Source organism: Molossus molossus, unplaced genomic scaffold (genome assembly GCF_014108415.1).
Source record: "Molossus molossus isolate mMolMol1 unplaced genomic scaffold, mMolMol1.p scaffold_m16_p_5, whole genome shotgun sequence".
In the NCBI taxonomy this organism is placed as follows: domain Eukaryota; kingdom Metazoa; phylum Chordata; class Mammalia; order Chiroptera; family Molossidae; genus Molossus; species Molossus molossus.
Genome location: NW_023425388.1, coordinates 183,788 through 191,690, shown reverse-complemented (window position 1 = coordinate 191,690; position 7,903 = coordinate 183,788).

Genomic DNA, 7,903 nt, shown 5'->3' with positions numbered 1-7,903 from the left:
CTGCCCCCTGACCACCCTGCAGAAGGACCGCACTGACTCCTCCCAGCACCCCGACACCTGGCGAGGCTCAGCTTCGTCCCCCTGCTGTCGCCTCCTCCTGCGGCCTGGTGCTCCGAGCCCTTGCTCGTCCTCCTGCCAAAGTGCTCAGCCCACGAGGTGCTTCTCCGTCCCCTCGGGCTGCCCCGCCCCCCCCCCAGCCGGCTCCCCGAGCAGCCCAGCAGGAGCTCCACGCACCCTGGACTCAGTGTGCAGAAGAGAAGACTCCCGGAAGCCGGGGGACGAGACCAAAGCTGAGGGACGTCGGTTCACTTTGCAGCACCTCTCGTTTGATGCTAGACTTGGCTTCACAGTCACCTACCGACTTCACGTCTGCTTCCGTGACGAATCAGTCAGTAGCCAAAAAGCCACAGGTGCGACCAGGTGAGTTGAGGCTCCCCGTCCTCAAAGGTGCGTCTGCAGAAGCCCTGCTCGGGGTGGCCCCGGCCGTCTCCTCGGGCACCCGCTCCCGGGCTGCGTCGACGGCTCCCAGAAGGGGCTTTGCAAAGCTGTCAAGAGGGAGGAAGTCGGAAGGGACCCCAAACGGGAAGGGAAGCAGGGTGTTCCCCGGGACGGAGCTCGGGTGTGGGGTCCTCCAGCCCCCAGGAGACCCTCAGGAAGACGCACACCACTCTTCAAAGCGCCGGGAGCTGTGTCTTCTGAGGGTGGAAAGAAGTGAGTTTGATCCCCGAGCGGGTCGTGGGAGCCGGCAGCGGGGACCCAGCGGGCGGGTCGCGGTCCTGACCAGAGCCGCAGACGCTCCGAGGCAGAAGCTGCCAGTGGACAGTAAAGGGGCAGCCCAGCAGCTCTGCCCCAGAAACTAACGACACGGACGTTTTAATCACTAAAAATCGCCCAAGCTGAGCGGGTCGTGGTGGAAGCCACGTCCTAACGCCTGAATGACAGGCTGATGTTTACCCTGAGCCCGTCCACTGTTTTCACGCAAATACAATAAGTTAACTGAGAAAGAGCTCTTCTCGGGACCTGCGGAGATGAGCACCCTGGTCCCGGGCACGGAATCCCCGCCCTGCATGGGGACTCGCACCTGCAGAGCCTGTGAGCCACGGGGGAGAGGCACCCAGGCGCGTGCGTCCCCCTCTTCCCTGTCACCCCAGAGAGCTCCCTGCTTTGCTCCCTCCCACCCCCAGCCTACCACGCGCGGACCACATGTACCCCGGTCCTGAACACGAGGCTCTGATGTGTGAAATAACCGGCAGAGGCTGTTCCCCGGGCTGCTGTCTCAGTCCTTTGCGGTGTTGCTTCCAGGACTGGCCCCGAGCCTGGGCTCGGACGAGCCCTGCAGAACCTCCTCCAGCTTTGGAACTTCTCTCCCCGACTGCTATGGGCGCTGGCGGTGGTGGCGGCAGCTAGGTCATCAGATCACCACCCCAAGCCTCTCGTTAGACGTTGTTTCCGGAGGTTGGGTCAAAGGTACAAGGACACAGAAGGGGGCTGAGGTCTCGCTGAGCAAGTCACCTCTGTGTGACAGAAAGGGGGGCAACCCCTTGAGCTCCGCACACGGCATGGGCTGTCCGGGGCCCCTCCTGGCTCTGACCATTGAGCCGCCTGACACCAGCCTCGCCTCCCTGGCGGCAGCTCCTCCCGCGGAGACAGAGGCGCTGGGACGGCGAATCCTTCCGTGTCGGGGGTAGAACGGCCCAAAATGAGCCAGACCATCACCCTCAGGATCCCTTCCCTAGCTTTGATCCCGTCGAGAGTCAACTGGTTTGTAATAAACCAAAAATACATTTCACAGCAGTCGGCAGGAAAAGAACAGAATGAAGGTCCTTCCTCTCCCTTTTCTGTGGAAGCCGGTCCCTCACACCACCAGTGTCACCGCCAAGCCTCTTAGTCATCGGGTATTTCGTACCCAAGCAAAACCCATTCAGTCCCCGATGACACCGAAACCCAAGGCGTCCAGAAAAGTGACAAGGAAGAGACCGTGTTTTGTTCATCAAAACAGTTTTCGGATTAAGCCATCACGTCCCAGAATAGCGGCGGAGAACCACCCGGGCCTCTTCCTTGTTTAGAAGCGGGGTGCCGCTCCTGGTGCCGACACAAAGATGACTGATCGCCGAGGCCTCAGAAGACACCTGTTGCTCCCCTTTTTAGCGTGGGCACCCGCGCTCCGTGGGACTTGCACAATTCAAGCAGCGTTTCGACGGCAGTCCTGTGTGCTTGAGCAGCGACCGCACTCGGACTGAAACGGGCTTCGGACTGTCCATCACCTTCTTAAAAATACACTTTGAAAATTACAGTATCAACCACAAACGAGTGGCTGCCCAGCGTCTCGAATGAGGTTCAGAAATAGGGCCGTTAACACCGGCGCAGGAGGGCTCGCTGCCCGTCAGGGCTGCCGCTAAGGGGGGAGTTTCCTACAAGCGTCTGCAAATAGACCCCGACACGGTCCTGTCACAGAAAAACCCATGAAGGATGGGGGGCATCTCCCCTTGAGATCTGAGACTATGTTCAACCTACAAATAGTCAGAACAGAGTTCACAAACACTTAATTAACCAGCAAAAAGCCTTACTCAGGGCGAACGTGACCAAGATGAGCATCAGAGTATTTTCACCATTTGCCACGTCATTCAAATTAGACAAATCTGCACTGAGGGCCTGTTAGTATGGCCTGAGTTCTGTGGAAATGGGAGTGACGTATCAATCAGGAAAACATTCCTGAACGTGAAAAATGCTTATTGCTTCCAAAAGCCCTCTGGACAAACTGTAGCTAATTCATACTTTGATGCTGCAACTATTTATATATTCAAATTCTTAAAGAACCCTGCGCAGAGCCTAATTAGCTAGATTGGGCTAACGTTAGATTCTGAAATTCACAACGAATGAGAATGACATGCCCTTTTTACCAAGAAAAAAGTAAATGATGATTAATGAAAATATAGACAGAATGGTATTTTGTACTCCATTTAGGTTTTTCAAACAAAGCTTTCAAGAAAATTGTATCTGTCATTGATCTGAGAGGGTTTTAATAGTTTTCTTGAAGGACACATTAAGAACAAGAAATAGCCCAGCCGGTGTGGCTCAGTGATTGAACATCAACCCTGCATTAAGAGGCTGCTGGTTCGATTCCCAGTCAGGGCACATGCCCGGGTTGTGGGCCCATCCCCAGTGGGGGCCCTGCAGGAGGCGGCCAATCGATGTTCTCTCTCATCCATGTTTCTCTCTCTCTCTCCCTCTCCCTTCCTCTTTCTCTAAAATCAATAAAGAAGAAAAAGTAATTTTTTTTAAAAAAGAACAAAAAATAGAGTAACTGTGAATAGGTCCTCTGGTCATATCCATGAGATTATATTACTAATACTAAATCCAGAAGACATTTTTTTTAATCCTCACCTGAGGACATTTTTTCATTTTTTGTTCAGATAGAGAGGGAGAGAGAGAGAGAAACATCGACATGAAAGCGACACATCGAGTGGCTGCCACCCACACGACCCAACCAGGGCTGGGGACAAACTGCAACTGAGGTACATGCCCTTAGCAGGAACTGAACTTGGGTCTCTCTGGACCAACACTCTAATCGCTGAGCCAAACAAGCCAGGGCCAGAAGACATCTTTTAAATCACTTTAATCACCCCCTGGTAGAGCCCCTGAGGAAACTCATGCATCATTTATACTTACAGTTATCTTTTAAAAATAATTTACACTTGTACGTTTTGCTCATATTTTGATGACATGATCCCACTGTTATTTATTTGACTCTTCTAAACTCACATGGCTTAATTGGAACAAACCCCGTGGCCAGAGATGGAGTCAGTAGATGCCGGGGCGGGGGAGGTCCATCCCAAGGACTATATAAGCCCCTCGAAATCAGTACCAGCTAATATCACACGCTTTGCCAAATTAGCCCGACCAAATATGGCAGGCTAATTTTTAAGTTGATAATTTTGGTTTTTGTTCATTTGTTAATCCTCATCCAAGGATATTTTTCCATTGATTTTTTTTAAAATAATTTTTAAAAAATTTTTTCTTTATCAATTTTAGAGAGGAAGGGAGAGAGAGGTAGAAACATCAATGCGAGAGAATATTGACTGGCCGCCTCCTGCACGCCCCCCACTGGGGATGGGCCCACAACCTGGGCATGTGCCCTGACCGGGAATCGAACCAGCGACCTCTTGGTGCAGGGTCGACGCTCAGCCCCTGAGCCACACCGGCCGGGCGGTTGTTTTAGCTAGAGTGAAGGGAGGGAGGGAGAAAGAGAGAAACATTGATATGAGAGAGACACGTTAATGATTGCCTCCCATACAACCCTGACCGGGGCTGAGGATCAAACCTGCAGCCCAGGTACGTGCCTTGGCCGGGAACCATCGCACAACTGTCCAGGCCACTGGCTGTGCTCTAACCCTGGGCCAGGGCTAAGCTGGTCCTTCCGTGTGACCCACGAACGGTGTCATAAATGTCCGCATGGCCCTTGGCAGAGAACAGGTTCCCCACCCCTGGCAGCCTGAGGTCTGGGCTGGAGGCTGGAGAACAGTAGAGTAAAAATAGGTAAAAACCGCAAAGCTCGTGAGGGAGTCATGGTCCCGCGGTGCGTGGCGCGCCGATGCGTCCCGAGCCGGCTGGAGGAGCGGCCTCTGCTGAGCAAAGCTGCTCCGTGGACACATGGACACAGAGTGTGCGGGACCCACAGACGGAGCCACACCCGCCTCCCACTACCCCGGGTCCCTGCGCTGGGGCAGCCTCTTTGTCAGGTTTCGCTAACGTTCACATGTGCCTGGCACTCAGCTAAGGACTTGAAATACCCGAATGCAGGTCACCCTCCCAGTGGCCCTGTGACCAGGGCCAGCGGCCCCGGCCCCGGCCCAGGCCCAGCCCAGTGCTCACGAAGGATCTCGGAGCAGCACCCTGGTGTCATCTGGAAACCGGAACAAGGGGTCCGGCATTTTCATTTCATCAAAATTTGAACAAGGGGCCCTGCACATGTACCTCGTCCTGTCGGCGAGGCTAGAACTGTTATTGTGCCCATTTCCCGGATGTAGAATCTGAGGCAAAGGGCCGTCAAAGTAACTTGCCGAGGCCCAAAGCTAGTCACTGGCCCAGGACTCACAGCGGCAACGTCTGCACCCACAGCGAGACGTGGGAACCACATGCTCCCTCCCAGCTGGCTCTGCAGTTCCGACTGAGGTCGTTCCCTAGAGGAATGTCGATCCCTCTCCCTCCTGCACTGAGCTTTTCATAGACGCAGAGCTGCAGTGGATCAAGAAAAGGAGGTTTCTGCGATCGCAAACAAGCCAAATGTGGAAAAAGAACTGCTTAGCTAAAGGAAAGATGAGAGGTTGGAGATGGCCGTGGCAGGGGCTCAGCTATTTAAATGACAAGCGAGCAAGGTCCCTTTGGGGCTGTTTCAGCCCTGGTCCCCAAATTAGAGCTCTCAGGAGTGGGCTCCGGGGGCCCGGGGCAGGGAAGGCCAAGTTCGCGGCCACAGCAGAAGGGACCATCAAAGGCCCTCTGCTCACTCCTTTTATAGACTCGAAATCCGCGAACTGCCCGGTGCAGGGAGCAAACAGAAATAAAAAGCTTGCATCAGCCGCAGATCAAATACTTAAAAAAAGGAGTCGAGATATCCTGAGGTCGAGTCCCCCGCGGAGAGAAGCATCTGCCCTCAGCTTCCTGCCCATCCCTACCCTCCCCGGCTTCTATCCAAGGTGACGGTGGGCGTGTCGCTGTGACTACCACAGGGGCACAAGGACCCTGCTTGCCACGCTGGGGGACACACACTCCACGTTTCTGGACCTCAGTGTGCTCATCTCTGAGAGAGAGGTCACGCAGCTCACACGGCGTAGCTGTGGACATCGGGAATCTGGCTCGTGCCCAGCAGACAAGTGTCCGTATCTGTCAAGACACGTCCCTCGGCCATTAACAGAAGACTCCGTAAGGATGTCTGTTGTCGTTGTTAATCCTCACCTGGTGATGTTTATCTATTGATTTTTAGATAGAGTGGAAGGGAGGGAGGGAGAGAAACATTGAGTGAGGAAGATATATCACTTGGTGGCCTCCCTCACAACCCCGACCGCGCAGGGGATCGAACCTGCAACCCAGGTACGTGCCCCTGACTGGGAATTGAACCCACAACCCTCTGGTGTGTGGGCCAATGCTCAGCCACTTGGCCAAACAGGCCCGGGCTCAATAAAATGTCCTGACCCGTGATCAGCGGTCCTGTCGCAGAATGGACGGGCCAGAGGCAGGATGGGATAAGCTGATGCTCAGTAAGGTCCAGGCTTCTCGCTGGTGCCCCGTTGTTCTTTCCCTACGTCCTCGTGGTCGCGAGAGGCTGCTGCAGCTCCGCCACCACATCCCCACACGACACCTTCCACGGGGGCGGGGAGGGCGTCCTTCCCAAAGCCCTCAGCAGACTCCCCCGAGCTGGCCCCCCGCCTGCCTCAGTGCTGGTCACTCTGAGCCCTGTCCTCACTGAGCGACGGCAGCAGAAGTGAGTCCCTTTCGCACAGCCCGTCGGCCGTGTCTCCCGGCTCCGTTCTAGTCCTGGGACTCACCCCAGGCCAGGCCGGTTTTCTGTGAGCAGAACGTGCCGCACGCCGGGGTCTGAACGCCAGCCGCCCACTCCTCCTAGCAGTCAGCACAGACGCCCAGCCAGACCCTCCGGCGGGAGGTCACACCAGGGCTGCCCGGGGGGCTGTGCAGGGGGCGCCTTGGGCAGCCTCAGACCAGGAGTGGGGGCCAAAGCCCCTCAGCGGTGCTTCCCAAGCCCTGACCTGTGGCTGAGCTCCCGCTGCCTGGACAAGGACCCCTGTCCTCCAGGACCACCTTCCGGTGGCCGCCTCCTGGACCACCCGCAGGAAGCCACCCTGTCTCCTTCACATGGAGACCCCGGGGTCTGGGGTGAGGAGAAGCAGGGAGGCTCAGGAACCCCAGTGTGGAGAGAAGTCCGAGAGCGAGGCAGGGACTGCCCGGGACCGTTCTGAGAGGTCCCTCCAGCAGTTTCAAAAGCAGCATTTCCTCCTGCCCTGAACGCATCTCCCTCCACGGAGCCCTCTGGCCACCGCCGGGCGTGCACGGCCTGTGCATTCCAAGGTGACTGGGCAGGACGCCCCTCGTCCTGTGCGGCATGAGGAGGTCCCTGGAGCACTGCCGAAGGTCACACCCTGCTCCCCCTCTGCCCCTTCACCGACCTTCCCGAACAGGAGCTACGGGAACCACGTCCCCACGAGTGGCTGGAGGTCTTCTGAGCAGCGTGTGCCTCTCGGCCCCCAGCTCCACGGGGTCGTCCCGCCCCTGAATCTCCCTCCCCACCCACCTCTGCCCCCAGCTCCAGGGGGTCGATCCCAGCCCTGAATCTCCCTCCCCACCCACCTCTGCCCCCAGCTCCACGGGGTCGATCCCAGCCCTGAATCTCCCTCCCCACCCACCTCTGCCCCCAGCTCCAGGGGGTCGATCCCAGCCCTGAATCTCCCTCCCCACCCACCTCGGCCCCCAGCTCCAGGGGGTCGTCCCCGCCCCTGAATCTCCCTCCCCACCCACCTCGGCCCCCAGCTCCAGGGGGTCGTCCCCGCCCCTGAATCTCCCTCCCCACCCACCTCGGCCCCCAGCTCCAGGGGGTCGTCCCGCCCCTGAATCTCCCTCCCCACCCACCTCTGCCCCCAGCTCCAGGGGGTCGTCCCCGCCCCTGAATCTCCCTCCCCACCCACCTCGGCCCCCAGCTCCAGGGGGTCGTCCCCGCCCCTGAATCTCCCTCCCCACCCACCTCTGCCCCCAGCGAAGCACCGACCCTTCCTTGAGATCTGTCAGGTGACCACCCACCTCACCGGGATGACCGTTTACAGGTGGGACTCAGCCGAGCAGGAAATGAGCTCAAAGCTGAAGGAGCTCGTGGCATGAGCCAGGGTACTGAGGACAG